This window comes from Cryptomeria japonica, chromosome 6 (assembly GCF_030272615.1).
Source record: "Cryptomeria japonica chromosome 6, Sugi_1.0, whole genome shotgun sequence".
NCBI classification, from domain to species: domain Eukaryota; kingdom Viridiplantae; phylum Streptophyta; class Pinopsida; order Cupressales; family Cupressaceae; genus Cryptomeria; species Cryptomeria japonica.
In genome coordinates, this window is record NC_081410.1 from 579,252,992 (window position 1) to 579,273,521 (window position 20,530).

Genomic DNA, 20,530 nt, shown 5'->3' on the forward strand with positions numbered 1-20,530 from the left:
AAACTTAAAAACTTTTGAAGATTTTCATGGTTTAGATAACAAAGGTGGTCTGTTATTTAATGCAAGATTGATTCTTGGTTTTATATCTATTTATTTCTCCCTACCTTCTTATCCTTGATAACATTCTAGATCTCCTTGACTTGGATTCCACCCCTCTTTTGATTGATAAAATCTTGGTTAGTCTTTCTTAACATCTCAATTTCAGTTGCTTTCTTGACAACATATCCTTGTGATTTAGAAACTTTTATGCCCTTTCATAAGATTTTGTTTACTAATGGTTCTTCTCCATAGGTTCTCCCTTTGCTATATTTACCATATCTCCTACCCTAAATGATGATTCTTTTCACACTATTCCAATTTCATCCTATCCTCTTATGAGCATTCCTCTTCCAATGAGCTATGATTGTAATCTACGTTTTTCTAATTAGCTTGTTGTTTCAAACCCTTGGCGTGTGTTACTAGGGAGATGAAGAGGTGAGTTATGAAGGTAAAAAAACTATAACTTAGGCAAATATAATCAATGGTGCATGCCATTGAGGGTTAAATGTGTTGTGATTGCATTGTTGAGTGTGCCTAATCAAGATGATCTTTCAAAATAAAAAATTGTTGATCTAGTCTATATTGTCTTGTATAGGGTGATCACTAATGATATAAGTAAAACTTTGTCACCAGACAACAAAATATGTACATGCATATGAATAAACCAATTCATATTATTGAAAGCTAGTAAATGTAAGGATAAACCATTTTGCAACCTTACTAGTATCCAGTTTATTCTATAAGTGTGACAATTGAATCTATTTCAGACAATTACATATTATTCTCCAACCTTTTATCATGTATTTTTATTGGCCCTCTTGCAATATTAGATTTTAGTATATAGCTTTTCTAGTTAATAAGAAATATTTTAATTTGATAAAGTGAGAGGGCCTCAAACCCATAACAAAAACAAACATCAAGGCATAAAGGAAGAATCTCATGAGTGTTAAGATTAGGTAAACAAAAGCTTTTAATCGAAGCTAAGAATTAGCAAGAAACAAGGATCCTGACCCTAGATTAAGAAATTCTCTTTCTCAATAGAAGGAAGAGGGAGAGAAGAGGTAACACGAACTTTCCTCTGTCTACTAACAACAATCCAAGCGATACTATCATCCAAACTCCGACAAGGAGGGGGAAGAATAGGAGGTTCTCCCTTGAGGAGACAAACATCAGTTGAAAGGGGAATAATAGGAATAGAGGGTGAGGGGCATCAAATAACCAATAAAGAAGACAAAATTTAAGCAGAAGCTAAGGGATAAATTGGAATAGAGCACTAAGAGGAAGAAACAACAATAAGGACATCGAGAGAAGACAAGGCCACCCCAACTAAGCACTACTCAAAGTCTTAAGAGGAGACATCTACTGAAGAGACAAGATCCTCAATAGTCAAGTGATCATCATAAGCATACTTCCACCAGGTAGCAGGACCCTTCCAATGACCATAAGAGTAATTCAAGGCCAAGTGGGTAGTAGCAAAGCAATGACTCATAATATAAAGGTTGAGACCAAGGTTGATTCCCAACCTTCAAAACCACCCATGTTATCATGAAGAGGTAATAATAAGTAAATGTCCACCAACAAGTGAGTGTAGGTGGACTGTCCCATGAAGGAAGTGAAATAATTGACCTTCAAGAACCTGCTAATTGAATTATCAATGGCTTCATAACAAGACAATTCCCAAGATTGGAGGGGAAGATTAGGATGGCACACCCATAATGGATGCATATTAAGAGGTTTCAAAGAGGGGGTTAAATGTAATACTCCAAGTCTTAAGAGAGAGGGGATGCTCTCCTCGAACCCACAACTTGCCTAAAATCAAGTTTCTTCTAAAGAAGCAAAGGAAGCAATGAAAAATCCCTTAGCGTAAGAGTAAATCTTAATCTTACCAATTTCAAGGGTTTGCCAAGAATTCAAGACCCAACCATTGAGATCCAATGGAGAAGGCCAAATACCAAAAACTTCACAAACCAAGGCCCTCCTAGGTAGAACTCTTCATTCTCCACAACAACCTGACCATAGATTACCATAGGGGGTGACTTGGCACAAGGAAAAAGGACTAGGTTTTCTCTTGTGAGGAATAGAAGATCTAGAAATTTGAGTGAAGTTATAGATAGCCCTATTGACGATTGTTTTTGACCCACCTGCCAATAGTCAAGTAGCCAATGTGAACACTCAGCACCTCTCCTGAAAAGAAATAAGTTTATAAAAACTCACCACTCCAAGGTCTCCATAGTTGGGTCACAATGGTGATGGGCAGCCCAATGGTTGACATGGTTGTACCTGTTAAGGGGCCTAGTTGTTGAAACTGAATATCGTTGATCGTTGATGGCCTAACTTCCTTTTTTTGGTATTTTATGATTTAAGATTCTTTGAAAAATAAACTGTGAAGAGTAAAGGAAACGAGAAAACAACAATGAAATCAATTCAATAACAACTTAACAAACTACTCAGTTAGTTCCCTGCAATCCAAGAAATTATCAAATATTATTCAAATTAGCATTCAATAATGAACCTCCAATAAACCTGCAAAATCATCAACTTCATAGACTTATGGAAATAAAATCATCAATAATATCGCCTACCACAATAATTCTCATACACCACTTATGTGTGTAATATGATTGATAAAGGAATAAATAGAAGATCAAACCACGTTGCTAATTCCAAATAACAGACATCACCAGATTACACAAAACAATTTCGTAGAATATAGATGTAGATCAGACTATCTACAAGTTACTTCTTGTATTTATTTCAAAGAATAAAGAATAACTAAAATATATCATAATGTGAAAGAATATCCTAAAAGCTTCTAAGTGGGCCACAAATCATCAATTTGGGGACCCTTACAAATGAATCCAAATTCTCAATTTATAGAGTTTTATGCCCTACTATCTAGGAAATAAATCTAACCTAAATTAAGAACTCAAAACTAGGAGTCGCAGTTAAATTGCAATTTTTTGCCTTTATACTCCAGTTAAGTACTACGAAATGGAGGTTGCATGAGCACTACAAAGACCATGTTGTGTGAGCCAAGCTTTCATAGTCATGCAGAATTTTGCTCAAAACTGGAACGTGAGTTGGAGCTGCAATTGAAATATGAAATTAGGAGTCATGCAAGAAGTCCTGCTATCTTTAGCAGCAATGTGTTTATCTTTCACTTCTTAATATAAGATGATGCTCTGCGAAATGGACAATGGTTAGACTAGAACCTGTGGTGGAATAACACACAAAAAACATAAGAAATCGTTAGTGTTAATCAACTAAAAACTAATCTAAGCAGACATATCAAAAGAGACACTAAAAACATGCTAGAATATTTAACCATAGAAATGAATATCACAAGGCATCTCCAAATGCCTTCTAACATGTTCTTAACTCCTTTTCCTTTGTTCCTTTCCTCTCCAAGTTTCAAACTAGTGTAGCTCTCAGCAGCTTTTTGCACTATGGATGGTTATGGAGGTTCAAGATTGTAGATGATTACTCCAAATGCTATGCAAATGTGAATAAAAGTTAATATTAGATGCTATGATGCTAAAATGATTTATTTTAGGCCAAATTAACAAGATATTAGTGATTTATGATAAATGCTCTCTAAAATTCTCAATAACTTAGATGCATACAAGTTTTTGGGATCTGGATTATGAAGAAATGGGCTCTATTTATAGAAAAAATGGAGCAATGGATGGTTGAGATTGCCTAATTTCAACAAGGGTCAGGATTGAGTGATATTCAATCCATGTGATGGCTTTCAACCTAATCCCAGGATGACAAGTGTCCATATGAGATAGGTGAGAGGAGAGGGAATAAACATTAAATGCTTGACATGACCTGAGAGTTAACTTGGGAGTTAAGGTCAAGGTTAGGTTGAATGAATAAATTCTTTATTCAAAGAATAAAGCTTTTATCCAATGGATAAACTCTTGTGCAAAGGCAAAAGGGATAACCATGGTCAAAGCAATAAATGCTTGAGGAGACACATGAGTGCAAGTTGAATTAACCATAAATGGTTATGTAAGAGCCATTAATGGTCATGTAAGAGCCATGAGTGGTTTGGAAGACCTTTAGAGGTTAAATTGTTGAACACACAAAGCATTTAATGTTTTTCAAAGACTTTGAAGTTTTTGAGAAGTGACTCCAAGTTGCTTAGGAATGTGACAATAATTAGTGGATGGATTAGGTTAATTAGGAAGGGTTTAGAAGAATCTAGAAGGGGGTTTAAGAGTGCAAGTGGATTTGGTGGGTGAGGAAAAATAGGATTTTTAATTAAAATAAAATTAATTTATTTCAATAAATGTGTGCAAGTTGCATTTGTAGGAAAATGCAAGTGGGGGATAAATGATTTAAATAAATGTTTTATTTAATTTATTTAAAAGAGGAAAAGGGGAATAAATGAAATAAATATGCTTTATTCATTTAATTGATTTGTGAATTTGTTTGAATTAATTAATTAAAATAAATTAAATAATTCATTTAATTAATAGGAGAATGTTTGAAGATGAATTAATTAAATATTAATTTAATTAATTGATGGTTAGTGGATTTTTTTTAATCAAATAAATAGCAAATATTCATTTAATTAGAATGGACAGATTTATGTGACTACATTTGCCTCTCTTTGAGACGATGCGGTTTATCGTGTCGTTTCAAAGAAAGAAAAATAGGTGTGAAGAAATGCCCCATAAAATGTTAATTTAATGGGTGGTATGCCCCGTCGAAAGATGGGCCGAAGAATTTCAAAAAATTGGGCACTCTCGGAAAAGAATGAAAATTGGCAGGGTGATAGAAGAGAAGAATTTAGCAATGCTGGTGAAAAATAGAAGAAATCGGAGATAAAATGGAGAAATGGGAGGCTCGGGAAGTTCACGGGGACCACGGTGGTGAGCGGGGAAAAAATTAGGGGTACGACGAAGGGTTTATATGGGGAGAAAGGGGTGAAAATAGGCTCATTTGTATCCGTGACCATAGTGAAATTTTAGCTCTGATAGTGACTTTTTGGAAGAGCAAGGAGCAGTCAGGATGTTGGTTCCCATAGCAGAGCACCAATTAGAGCGAGTCTGTCGATTCCAGCGGCCAGATGACTATGGACCAGCGATATATGTGAATTTGAATTTTTGAATTTTATGGATTTTTGATGTGTTTTTAGCTAGGTCCAAGTTGATTGGAGACAATAGCGCTAGAACTCTATTTTGGTGCATTTGTCAATTGAATTCACGCTACTATGCCGCAATGGTGCTATTGTGTAGTCATTTTAGTGCTTCAGTGAAAATTAGCTCTATTGTATACCTATTTAAACGCTATTGTTTGTTTAGCACGATGGAGTAGTTGATTGAGCGCTATTGTTGTTAAGTAGCGCTATTGCATAGCTAATGTAGCGCTTTTGTGGTTTGAGCACTTTTTCATAGTTGACTAAGCGCTTTTGTTAGGGTAGTAGCGCTCTTGTTAGGAGATAGCGCTTTTGTTTGCAAGGTAGTGATTTGTGCAAGAAAATAGATGCCCCAGTTTGTGTGAAAAAAATCTCCCGATGTCAATGATGGATGGATGGAGAGATGAAGGTGAGAGTTGTTTTGAACCATAGTAGCCCTGATGAGACTTAGGTCATTAGGATAAATGTTTGTTGAAGTTTAGGTGTGTCATGATTGCTTATCTGTTGAGACCCAAATATACTTGATCATAATATCTGTTGATAGTCTAGGTTTAAACTTAAAAAAGTTTGAAACAAAACAACTGATGATGATGGTTGATGCACTTGTGTAGGAGGATCTTCGCGTCTTACAGTTGCGCGAGAGGCATCCCGCCACACAAGGGTTGCGCGATCGATTGACAGAGGTCAATGTGGATTGTATTGCAATGACTGGCCTATATGATATGATGTATATGCCCGTGATTTAGATGAATCACGGTTTGATGACAACATTGGCAAAGCGCTAACATAGTAAAACATGCACGTTTTACTTGGCACGGGGAGAGATGACTGTTACACTGGAGGATGTATGACGCATCCTGCATATTCTCATTTGAGGTGAGCTGGTGATCTATGATCGAGTGTGGGGAACCCTAGCGGTGTAGAGATTTTTTGATGAGGACATCTATATTGATGATGGAACAATAGTCTGGGAGGACATAGCCGCGTTGTATGAGCCACTTCCAGCAGTGTTATCAGGTATTGTGGGGGGAATATTGTGCCTAGATCAACGATCACATGGACTTGCTATTGGTTGGGGTCAGGTGATTGAGCAGATGATGACCGAGGGGACCCGGTTTGCATGGGGATCGTGCATGTTGGCGCACTTATATCAGGAGCTTCATAAGGTAGTATACGAAGGGAGGGGCTCTTTGACAGTGGGAGTCATGTTGCTGCATATTTGGGCATGGGAGCACCTACTAGTTACTCGACCAGTTAGTCTGAGATTTTGGGCAGTCGACCAGCCATATGTATATATGTATAGTGGTATGATGAGTCAACCCCACCTGGGGAAGTTAGAGTGGTGGCGGTGGGTGCTAAATGATCTGGATGCAGTGATTTGGAGACCATATATTGAGTGTGAGCCCTGGGAGGATGATGCAGAGGTGTTGCCGTATGTGTTCATGACCCGATTCTTTATTGGGAGGACAGCCTACCAAGTGGAGAGACAGTTGCCTGGCAGAGTTTTGAGACAGTTTGGATGGCGGCAAGGATTGCCTAGGGGATCAGGGGAGTATGCCAGGGTGGTTTGAGAGAGGTATGCATGGAGGCCAGTACTACCTTATGATCAGGATTTAGCAGATTTTTGGATGCTACAGGCGAGACCATGGGATATATGGTCGAGGATGGTAGATGCAGGGGTGTTAGAGGAGTATACGTAGTATATGGAGGCTCATCTGATTCCTCAGATATCAGATCCAGCAGAGCCGATTCCAGATTTTGAGGAGGATAGGGGATGGAGATGGACGAGGAGAGGAGGTCAAGGACCTATAGTAGATGGACGAGGGAGAGGGGATGGTGGTAATGGAGGAGGTGGTGATGGAGGAGGAGGAGGTGGGGATGGTGGAGGTGGTGGATTTGGAGGTGGAGGTGGTGGTGGTGGTCGAGTTTAGCAGAGAGGGAGAGGTGGTTTTCCATTGTGGATATCACAGGGACCTTTGATGCAGCGAGGAGTTAGATTGGGTGGGAGAGGTATGGGAGAGAGGGAGGTACCGATGGATAGACAGGAGGGAGCCACTAGAGAGGGAGCTACAGGTGAGGCACCTATGGATACAGGGGAGGGAGCGACAAGGGGTGGAGATCTTTGGGATCATATGATATTACATTTGCAGACTCGACTTACAGCAGCCAAGACACAGGTGGAGGATCTGGAGGCAGAGGTTGCAGCTAGAGATGTACAGTTGTTTGCACGAGAGTCAGAGTTGACGGTGCTGCTGCAGGAGAGAGATCAGGCCATGGACAGGGTGATCCAGTTGCAGGAGAGAGTGCAGGCCTTGGAGGGAGTACTGGGATAGGGGTCATCTGTGGAGGCTTTGGCGAGGGAGATACAAAGAGCAGGTGCAGAGGTGGATTACTGGCAGGGTCTATATGAGCAAGAGGTGCCATCTAGTCGACGGACACTGAGTTATTCATAGATGCGGCAGGCCAGATCAAAGTGGTCTCAGAGGATGTAGAGCAGTGGGGGTGTGATGGGTCCTCTACAGAGAGATAGGTCAGGTGGTACAGGAGCTAGTGGGGGTTTGATGGGGCCTCCACAAAGAGATAGATCGGATGGTGCAGGGACTAGTGGGGGATCAGGTGGTGATGGTGGTACAACATCTGGTCAGAGTGGCATTTGAGAGTATTTTGTATATTTTGATATTGTCATTTTGGACTATGTTTTGGATGGCTCTTGGTAGCTGATTCTATGGACTTCATTGTACTCTGAGATATGAGATGATATATATGAGGAGATCCCATATTTTGTGATGATATGCATTTTGATATGTATGGAGTTTATGCTTGATGGTGATTTCATTATTTATGCTTAGATGGATACTTGTTCTTTGTTATATGTATGTGTTTATGAGATGATTCCTATATGCATGTTTTACGATGATGTTATTCTTCCATGATTTCTATATGCATGTTGTATGATGTTGGATGCTAACATGTGGATGCAGGTTGATATATGTGTGCTTTTGATGTTTTGGGATAGAATGTTGGATGTATGCAATGCCATGATGTTTATGTATGCATAAGAAAATGATAATTTGTGATGGTATAGATAGTAGTTTGTTCTTTATATTAACACAATGATGGGATAATGATATGAAATGATGTTAATGCAATGCTTTTGAATGAATGATTTATTTATGAATATGCATCTAGATGGTTTTAAAATGAATGTATATGTGGATAAACAAAATGTATAGTACAAATGTTTAAATGATGATTTCTAAATGTCAAAATATGAGGAAGTAAAATGATAATGTGATTATAGTGCAACTCATGTTTAATGAATAACTGCACCTTAATGCAATTAAGAGGGATAATGAATGCAATCTAATGAATCCTTAGTGAGATAAAATGAGTATAAGAATATACTAAAATGGATGAATGAATGCACTTGAACTAATGGATAGATAAATGAATGTATGCAATTTATTGGAAATCTAAACAAATGTATGATACATAAGTGTTGAAATGATGATAAATGATGATCACTAACTGATGTTAAATGAATGTATAGTAATGAGTAATCATGGTAGGAAATGCAAATAAGGACAATTATTTATGTAAGTGAATCTAAATGTCATGAGGGTAATAATGAAAGGATATAATGATACTAATGCAAGTAAAATGAGAATGAACTATATGGGGTAAGTGCAACTAAATGATATTAAATGCATGCTAATGAATGGCTAAAGAGTAATGCAAATGCGACTAAAATGTAATGAAATGATGATGGGATGATGATAGATGTATGCAAGGTTTTTTAGACTTTGCATGATGCACTTGATGATGTATCAGAGTACTCTGTCGCGATTGTATCCAAAACCAGCTCAATTTTCGCATAACTACTCATATTTAACTTTGTTCACACTTGCATGCAAAATCATGTAAATGAATGAGTAAATGGATGGACGGTATGCAACAGAATGCAATATAAATAGATGAGATGAAATGACGATCCATGGTGCTTTATTTTTCATCATCGAGCTTTAAAATGTTGTAAGAAAATACAAGCAACTTGACATAATGATTCAAGATGACCTGAGTATTCCTTACATGGATTTTGATATAGCAAGTTAATACAAACAACTTGATATAATGGGTCAAGTTGACCTGAGTATTGCTTGTGGAACAGACAAGGATCATGAACCTTTCATGCATGAATTGGATCGTCCTCCTTGATCTTGGGCTGATCATATCCTGAGACAAGTTCATACCATAATAAGAGATAAAAACCTTTATCCAATTTGGATGAGGTAGGAGGAACCAAAGAAAGAGCATTGTACTTGTAAGAAAACATCATACATAAAGAATAAAGAATATGGATCCTTGGTAATGGTTCATGCTCATATGGTCGAGGTATACGCTGTAGCCAGCAAGCCATAGTGATCTATGACTATATTTTGCCTATGATCACGTAGCTTAGTGAACTTCCCACGTAGACACCATTAGTACATGCCCCAGCACTTCATCGGAATAATGCGTCGAAGATACACAAACAATGTTGTAGGAACTTGATATATATAAACGAATGAATAACTGACAGATCAACCAAGTATTTGATAGCTTTAAACAGAATTTTCTTGTCAAAGAAAATGTCATCTTGTCTTTGTTTTGGTAAGGAAGGATGCATCCTTGTTGAAGACAGTTTGAGTGTTGATGTGGATTGTTTGGTCGATTTGATAGGTGGTCATCGTGCGAGTATTTTTCAATGCTTGTTTGGTATCTACTCGGATGAGGATGCACAAGGTGTTGCCATGTTTTTGTGTGATTTTTGATGTTTTCTGATGTTTTTGGATTTTGTGAGACATTTTTGAATGTTTTTGGTATTTTGTGAGATAGTTTTGAATGTTTTTGGTATTTTGTGAGATAGTTTTGAAATGAAGAACTCAGCGAATCACAAAATAATGTAGAATCCACGTCCATCAATAGGTTAAGGGCATTACCCCCAGTTTAGACATGACTATGAAAAAGCGGGATGCAAGACGCATGAAGTACTATCTTGGATTGCAAATCAATAAGAAGTGATGGCTTGGACTGATGGATGTGTGTATGAAATAAATGTGATCGCAACAAGCCTAAAAGACAATGGAGTCATAGCCTTTACAAGTGGCACCTATTTGCCAGGTTTTCACCATTGTACTTACCCAAGGTGCCACCAAAGTGTTTGTTCACCGTTTGGATGCATGATTTTTCTTTACTATTTTGATGTTTTTGTATTTTCTTCAGGTCATTTATCTGAATGTTTTTGGTGTTTTTTCCAGTATGTATGGGAGCCTGATGCTCTATGCAGCTTATGTATAAAACTGTTTGAGGTGCATGTTGTTGATCGGATCTGCTAGCGGTTCTCCTTCTAAAGTAGCCAACTGATATACCCCAGACCCAAATATAGTAGTGATAACATATGGACCCAGCCAATTTCATTCAAAATTTCCCTGATGTTCATAGTTTGGTTGGTTATGAGGATTCTCTCAAAGAACAAGATCACCTACCTCGAATGTATGAGGTCTAACCCGATGATTATAGCTTCTTCTCATGCGCTGCTGATAGGCTTTGAGGTGATTGTATGCAGCTTGTCGCTTCTCATCAAGTAGCTGTAAGTCTTGAAGATGTGATACTATGTATGCTTCATCATCAATGAGATTGTGCAAGGAAACCCGTAGTGATGGTATCTCGACCTCAATAGGTAAGATAACTTATGCACCATAGACCAGTGAGTAGGGACTTGCGCCTGTAGGGGTTTGAATGCTAGTTCGATATGTCCATAGTGCTGGATTCAATTGAATGTGTCAATCATGACCGGCATCATTGACTATCTTCTTGAGGATTCTTAATATGTTTTTATTTGGTGCTTCGACCTGACCATTGCCTTGTGGGTAATAGGGTGTGGAAAAGCGGTGTTGGATGTGAAACTTCTCACAGAGCTCACGAACATCCTGATTCTTGAAATGAAGACCATTATCTATGATGATGGACATTGGTACACCATACCACCAGATGATGTAATTGAGGATGAATAAGGCGATCTTCTTGCTGGTGACTTGGGTAAGTGGAATAGCTTCGATCCACTTTATGAAATATTCAGTGGCGGTTATAATGAATTTGTGATCGTTGGATGAAGATGGATGAATTTTACCCATAAGGTCAAGTCCCCATTGACAAAAAGGCCATGGTGTTGTGATGGGTTGCAATTCCTGTGCTGGTGCATGTATAAGGTCCCCATGAACTTGGCATTTCTTGCATTTTCGGATAAAGTAATAGGAGTCTTTTTCTATAGATGGCCAATAGTATCCAGTGCGCAAGAGTTTCTTGGAGAGTGAAAGACTGCTTGCATGAGTTCCAAAAATTCCTTCATGTACCTCTTCCAAGGCCTTTGTTATCTCATCTTGTTCTAGACATCGAAGAAGAGTACCATCAAGATTGCGTTGATATAGGGTTTCAGCAATAATGGTATATCAAGCGGTTTGGCGAATGAAGGTTTTACATTGGTTAGGAGGAAGTGTGTGATCGCGAAGGTAGGTATAGAACTCACCATACCATGGAAATTTGGAACTGATAAGGCGACATATCATCTCAGATTCGAGGATATCATAAGCGGGGATCCAAAGCTGTTCTACCAAGAGCTCGTAGCATGTTGAATTCTATGGAAGATCTAGGAGAGATGCAATGGTAGCCATAGCGTCAGCAGCTCGATTCTAATCTCTTGATATCTACTCAAAGGTGATAGTAGTAAATGATGCCTTTAATTTGTCCACCATTTGTTTGTATGGCATGAGTTTGTCATCTTTAGTCTAATATTCATCAGTTGCTTGTTGAATGACCAGTTGGGAGTTGCCATATACTTGTAGTTCTTGTAACTTCCATTGTATGGCTAGTCTGAGTCCTGTGATCAAGGCCTCATACTCTGCTATGTTGTTGGTGCATGGAAATGTGAGTCTGTAAGATTTCGAGATGCTATCACCTTGAGCTGTGATAAACAGAATGCCTGCCCCCGAGCCATGCGTAGTGTATGAACCATCAAAGTATAGTTTCCATGATTGTGCTGTTGTGATCATGAATATCTCTTCATCTGAAAAATTGGAAATGAGAGGATGATCGCCTATGAGTGGTGCATCGGCCAACTGATCTGCAATAACTTGACCTTTGATAGCTTTACGTCCACATACTCGATGTCAAATTCACTTAGAATCATCACCCATTTGGCCAAGCGACCTATCAATGCTGCTTTGCTAAGTAAATATTTGAGTGGATCGATCTTTGCAATTAACTATACTTTATGTGTCAACAGATAGTGTCTCAGCTTAGTGGCTACCAAGATTACTTCTAAGCAAGCTCACTCAATAGGTGTGTAATTGAGTTCATAGCCAACTAGTGTGCGAGAGATGTAGTAAACAACACACTCTTTCCCTTCTGCATTGTGTTGTGCCAATAGTACACCCAATGTTGTATTTGTTGTTGATATATAGAGTAGTAAAGGCCTACTTGGATCTGGTGGAATTAGCAATGGTGTATTCATGAGATAGTCTTTAAGCATCTGGAATGCTTGCTGGCATCTGATATCCCACTGAAAGTGGATGTTCTTGTGTAATAGGTGTGTAAATGGGTGACACTTATCTACCAATTGTGCAATGAATCTTCGGATAGATTGAAGCCATCCTTGTAATGTCCTTAGCTGACTAATGTTATTTGGTGGTGGCATGTCCATGATTGCTTTGACCTTTGTTGGATCGACTTCAATGCCTTTGCTTGAGACAATGTATCCTAGAAGCTTCCCTGAGGTTACTCCAAAGACACATTTCTTTGGGTTGAGTCGAACATGATATTGTTCCAGTATGTTAAAGATTTTCTCCAATATGTATAGATGACCTTCTCTTATGAGTGATTTTGCCAGTAAGTCATCAACATAATCTTCCATTATGGTATGCATCATATCATGGAAGATGGTGGTCATTGCTCATTGATAGGTCGCTCCTGCATTCTTGAGACTGAAAGGCATTACATTCCAACAGTACGTGCCCCATGGACATGTGAAGGTTGTCTTATGTTGATCTTCTGGTGCGATCTTTATCTGATTGTATCCTGAAAAGCCATCCATGAGTGAATGCATGGCATGTCCTGCTATTAGGTCTACTATTATGTCAATGTTTGGTAGGGGGAAGTCATCCTTAGTACATGCTTTGTTTAGATCTCTGAAGTCAGTACAGATGCAGATGCCCCCATTTTATTTGCCAACAAGCACAATATTGGATATCCAATCTGCATAATCAATTGGTCTAATAAAACTAACATCTAGGAGCTTCTTAAGTTCTGCTTTGACTAGTATTGCAATCTGAGGATGCATCTTGTGAAGCTTCTGCTTGACAGGTTTGGCTCCTTCTACTACGGTGATGTGATGCATGACTAAATCAGGATCAAGCCTAGGCATGTCTGCATATGACCATGTGAAGTTGATCTGACGCTTTTGGAAGAACTCTACAAACTTAGGTTGTTCCTCTGGAGTTAAAAGAGATGCCAGATGTATGTGGTGAGGCATTTCAGGAGTCCCCACGTTGTATTCTTTTGTCTCTTCAATGGGAATTGTCGATTATTCCTGTTGTGTACTAGAAGGGAGAATGTCAAACCTTTCATCCTCCGGTGCCTCAGAGAGGTTTTCACCATTGGATACGCTCTTTCTTTTTACTTTTGTGGGATCAAACAGTGCCCTAGTGTGGTTTTCACTGGAAGATCCATGTTTTATTGTTATATTTTTGCAACTGAAAGGTTTGGCATCCGCCCCAAAGTATGTTGCACTATTAAGTTCAATGGTGAATCTAGCTTTGTGATCCCTGCTTGGTATGTTATCCTGTAGTTCCAAAAATTCAATGATCGCCTCATTGTTTTGGAAAAGGTCAGGACATGGGGGATTAGGTTGGTTCCATTCGATGAGTTCCGAATGGATAATGGGCATTACCTCATCAATTAGGTTAAGTTTGTTAGATGTGTCAGTGAGGGTTAAGACGTTGTGGTGAAGGTCATTGATGGTACTCTCCCTGTCAGAATCAGGCGTAGGATGAAACGTAGGGTCTGTGGAAGATGTTTCCAGCTTAGGAACCTAAGAGGTCTTTATCTATGCTTCTTCGTAAACAGGGATGTCTTTGCGAGGTGGAGGTAGTGATGTGTCTTCCTCATCTAAAGTATTAAGCTAGATGGAATCAAATTCCCATTCATGTGAGTCGGTCTCTAAGTCACTTTCCAATATCTGATTACTATACCATACTGGGATGTCTTTTGAGTTAAATACTACAAGTGTGATTGGCTGATGTACCATTGTAGATGAAATGATCTTTGTTGCAGGAAGGATTATGGGGATCAATGAATCCAATATGGGGAGTATTGGTAGTGTTGACTCTATTGCTTCTGCTGGAATTGCTGGTGTCGTAGATACTATTGTGGGTTCTAATACAGTTGCTAGTGCTAATGGTGCTATTGATGTTATTGTTGTTGTTGATGGGGTTACTGGTTTGATTGGTGGGATGATGGGTATTGTAGATGGTATTGTTGGGATGGTATCTGATGTTGCTTTTACAATCAAAGGTGGCCTTTTTGTAATAGGTTGATATAGAGATTGGCTGGGTTTTCCTTTGAATCTGAGCTTAGGAAAGATCTCCTTTTGAAAGCATAGTCTTGTATTATCCTTGGGCTTTAATTCCGGTTGTAGTGGTTCATGTCTTCCTTGCTTGCAAGGTCCCAAAGCACTCTGACCATCATAACCTATTCTTTGCATAATGAGAAGGCCTTTTCCATACTGATCTATGGGAAGCTTAGCTTGCAAAATATTGGTGGTGATGGGATCTTTATAGATCCATTCTGCTAAGTCCTCATCTCTTGTTTCTTCTTCTTGAATCTTTCCCAAGATGAATGGCATCAAAGGACATGGTGGCTTGATCAGTGGTTGTTGAAGTAACCATTGAGGTTTACCATGTGTTCTAGGAGAAGTAGGAATTTGTCCCACACAAAAGAGTTGGCTGAGATTGTATTCCCTAGGACCTTCCTCTGCTATTTTCATTTTGAGCTTCTCTTGCTTGGGTATAGTGGTGTTTGAACTGGAAAGAGAGGCTAGACTTATGTATGATGTCGAGGAGATGGCTTCTCTATTGTTAGGAATGGTAATCTCTGGTTGATGACTGATATTATGACAATATGCAAAGGGGTTTGCACTCCCAGGATTGTGATCTCTACACCATTATGTGGGAAATTGATACACTGATGGTAGGTGGATGGAACGGCTTGCATGGCGTGTATACAAGGTCTTCCTAACAATAAATTGTATGGTAGAGGAAGGTCCAGAACTTGAGAGATGATGTGTTTCACCACAGGGCCCACTCAGATTGGTAGCACTACAGTGCCTTTGGATGAACACTCTACATCATCATAGGCTTTGATTGTGATCTTCTTGTGGGGATCCACTGATTCAATCGCATATCCCAAAGTTGTGACTAATTATAGAGTACAGATATTCAGGTCTGCGCCATTGTCGATCAATACTCACTTGATCCTATGCTGGTTGATAAACCCTTCAATATAGAGTGAGGCATTATGAGGTTGCTAGAAGGAGGAGTTGTCACTTTCCAAGAAAGTGAGACAAGGTGATGATCTTAGATTTCTAACCATGGCTTGGAACTGATCTGCATTTAGGTTTACAGGGACTGATGCCTCTTGGAGAGCTTGATCCAAGATTGTTTTATGGGATGGAGATAGGCGCAATAGTTCTAAGATAGATATCAGTGCGGGCATTTTTTCTAACTATTCCACAAGGTTATACTACTTTGGAATAGATGGGGTGCCTTGTGGAGTTTCTTTTATGGTAATCTTGTTGCGATGTGTAACAACATTGCAAGTGGAGCTGGGATTTTTTATGGTTATAGTTACAATATGTTCACTGCCATCGTATAGGTGATTCACAGTATAATTATATGCGGCTTGCGTATAATTGGTGGTATCTGTGTTTCTCCCTGAAGTGGAAGGACCCCTTTGATCTTGTGATGGAAGTGGATTTTTAAACATGAGATGATCATTGTTTGTTGGCTTTGGGTCATGTCCTTCGATTTTGATTTCACCTCGGTCAATAAGATCTTGAATAAGATCTTTCAATCTGTGGCAATTGCTTGTCTTATGTCCTTTCCCTTGATGGAAATTGCAATGTTTAGTATCCCTCCACCATGAAGGTTTGACTTGAGGTTCATTATTTGATGTTTTGGGTAAGGTTACCAAATTTTGAGAAACCAGGTGACGTAATACTGTTTTGATGGGTTCCCCTAAGGGAGTGTATGTCCGCTTTGGTTTTTGTTGATGCTGTCTGGGTTCATCTTGAGATGTGATGCGGCCTTGATTTGGAGGAGCAACTGTGTTAGTCTTAGGTGGGGGATTCTGTCCTACAAATCGAACTATAGGTTGTGCACTTTTGATAGTTCTTGCATCTACGACCCCGTCATTGACAATATTTTTGTTTTTGTTCCAGAAGCTTGGTTTGTCACTATTGAAGCATGGGTGAGGTTCATCCTTTGGCTCATTATATATCTTGATAAGCCCTTTTTTTATGAGAGCCCGCTCACATTTTAAGCCTTTGGTGATCATGTCATTGAAAGAGTCTGTGTCTTTTACGTCGAGGTGAAATTTCATTTCATCATTTAAGTTGGAAATAAATATTTCCACTAGTTCTTGTTCGGGTAACTGAAGAGAACGTCTGCTAGACATTTGATGCCATCGTTGCAGGAAGACTGAAAATAACTCACCCGATTTTTGTTTAGTGTTACATAGATCAGCCATGGTGATATCACGTTCAATGTTGTGTGAGTAATGTGCCAAGAATTTCTGGACTAACTCTTCAAATGTCCTAATGCCACCTGGTAATCGGGAAAACCATGATGTGGTTGTTCCTCCCAAGCTTTGGGGAAAAAGGTGCATTAGGTATGTATCCTCGTATGCCACTTCGAGGCAAGCTGAATGGAATTCTCTAACATGATCATGAGGATCTCCTTTTCCTCTATACTTTTTGAACTTGGGTGTTTCAAACCCTCGCGGAAAAGGTGGCATATAAAGATTCCTATCAAAGGGATAGGGACAAATGTCATTGAGTGAAAATTGATTGGCTTTTACACCACTATGAAGTTGTTGGGCGAGATTTTCAACTTGTTGCAGCAACATGTCTATTTCACTTGGAGGAGGAGGAGGGGGATTACCTTGATAAAAGTTGTATCTAATGTGTTCTTGACCTCTTTCATCCTCATTACAACTTTGGCATTCTGATGCTTGTCTTACTTGTGCGATCAAAGTCAAAGGGGAGTTTGGCTCCTTCTTGAGCAAGTTTTAAAAAGTGAGCATCAGCATTACTCTTGAGTATCTCATCAAAAAGTCTATTGAAGAAAGGGTTGTGTTGTGCCCTTTCTATTGCTGCAGGAGTAGGAGTGCCTGGATTTTCATCATTTACATTTCCTCCAAAGGCTTCTTAGAACTCATTTATATTTTCTTCCTCTTCTTCAATTTCTTGTTGTCTAGATCGTGATCTGGTATGAGCCATTTTGTTTATAAGTTTTTTTTGTTTGAAGTTGGGTGAAAATGATGATGAGTTGTTGATGAAATGAGAGATTTATGGCTGGTGTGGTGTGTTGCATATGGATCTCTAGCACTTTAAAGGTAGATGTGACCAAAGTCTTCTTCTTGAATTGCTTGTTTTTTTTTTATAAGGTTTGATGTGATAAGGTTTAGAGAAATCTGAGATGTGTTACAGACTTAACTACCTAGTAATGAGAGGACTCACTCATAGACTAGTTTTAACCTGCATAGAAATGTCTCTTAGGACAAGTTTATCCTAGATGTAGAGACACTCTAAAAAGTGATGTTTTGCATTTGATTCAAGCAATATTAGAATAGAACTTAGGACAAAAACCTTTGGGTGTGTTGAGAGTTGGAATGGAGTTGATGAGATATGGATATGATAATGGATGAAATGTTTAACTTCAATAAAAGCTTGTGTCATATATGGGACAAATTATTCCTCTTCTCTTTCGGGAGTTGGTGGTTCTTCCCGAGCTACGTTATATGTGATGCAAATGTCTGGAAAGAAGTCAGGATTGATCTTGCCTCCTTTGTTTTTGTGATAACTCAAAGCTCGATATTGTGTAAAAGCTCTGTGGTTTAATGACTCTGGATCAAATTCATTTGATTTCCCTTGAAGATAAAGACGAATGTGATGTAAGAAGGCTCTATGAGAGACAAATATTTGTCTATTAAGATAGAAGAATTTCCTTCTTTTGATAAGAGTCTTTGAGCTCAATGGTCTTTTCTTCAAGTTGATGTGTTGATGAAGATTCTTCTTTCTCAAGATGTGAAGAATGGTCATATAGTTTGATACTCTTGCTCTTTGTTTTTGATCTTTTGTTGGTGTTTGGAAATGTTTATGTTGGATGAATAGTTGTTCTTGGAATTTGATTTTTTATTTTTCTTTGACAAGAAAACAAAGCAAGCACACAAACACCAGAATGTTGCCTCAAAAGGCACAAGTAAGTATGGGTTTAGATCAACCCAATCCTTGGACTTTTTATGACCCTTTTTCCTTTAAATGTATTTTAGGTGTTTTCCAAAGCCTAAAGTCGGTTCAATTTGCACTTGGTCTTTGACTAAAATGAAAACACTTCAAACACTCTTTATCCCTAAGGTCAAATGGCCAGTTGTGATAAATTCAACCCACATCTTGATATTTCTTCGACTTTGGTACTACATACCTTATGAATCCCGTCGTTGCAGGTAAGGATGTGATATACTAAGTCTTGCATGAGCATAACAAATAGATGATCCCTATGATGGGGGAGTCATCACTTTCATCAAGCCACAAGTGACTTTTCAAAAAGCTATTTTTTTACTCAAGGAAATATGTATGGTGAGTATCTTGGGAGCAAAACCATCTATGCTCTTGCACTAAATTGTATCACAAATATCCTCAATCAATAGAATGGGTGGGCTACTACTTAAAGGTGTTTAGTAATGTTCGATGTTTTTGGACATAAGTTCATTATGCAGTGACTCACTTAAGAGCCTTGTAACTTGTGGTGGGGCCCATTTGTCCTTTCGGTAAGTTACACTATAGGAACAACTATACCCAAGGCTACAACTTTCTCTCTTACCTAATTTCTATAGCAGCTCGAAGGATTTACCCCGTGAGGTCGTTCCCAAGAGTGATGTGTCTCTTGGCAGGCCTCTCTTAAAAAGGTAAAACTTGAGTGTTACTAACACTTTTCTCTTGCACCTAGGACCATGAAAGCCAAGGGAGAGGATAGTGTGTTTTAGAAGTAGGACCACTTGACAAACTCTTTTGCACAAGTGTGTCAAACACAAAATACACTTGTTCTTTTTAACTCATCATTGCAATGATGTTTTATCTATTTGGAGATGTTGCTCCAACAACCATGATGTTCTTTTTAACTTCCAAAGCAATGTGTTTGAGTAAACTAGAATTTGAAATCTTGGTCAACTGAAATAAGAGCACGTGTGCATGAAGTAAATCGTTTGGCAAAATAAGACAAGTTGATTGTTCTTTTTAGTTGCCCAAAAGTGGAAGTGTGAATTGTGAATTCTTAGTTTGATGCAAGAAATAAAATTTTGCCTTGTCTTGTTTTAAGCACCAAAAAGAGAGTGTATCCTAACTTGCAAGAAATAAAATTTGTGTTGTTCAGTTTTAGAGCACCAAAACAAAATTCATCCTAACTTGCAAGAAATGAAATTTGTGTTGTTCAGTTTTAGAGCACTAAATGAAAAAATTTAACTTTTAAACAACAAAAGGAGTTAGTTTAAACCTGCACAAGGAACAAATAGTTAGGAAAATCCGAACCTATGGTGAGCTTCTACAAGCCTAAGAAAACTTATTTTCTCGGTTACATGGCCTTGTTTACAACGTTTTGTTACAATAGCGCTACTCTGTGTGCAAACAAAAGCGCTACTTAACACAAACACGCTAAAAAGAAGACAAAAGCACTAAAATCAAAATTTTAACAGCAAAAACAAAAGCGCTATAACATTTATAAATGCGCTACTTAAGCCTCAAAAGCGCTAATATATGAGCAAAAGCGCTAAATTTGAGACAATAGTGCTATTGTGAATACAATAGCACTAGAATATCAAATTGCAATAGCGCTAAAACACGATCAAAAGTGCCAGAGCATGACCTGTGTGTCAAGCTAAACATTCAAACAAGTTAGTTTCTTTTTTTTTAAAGATTTTTTTTGGGTGTTTAGATTTACGTCAGGTTCACCAAATGATGCTCTACGAAATGGACAATGG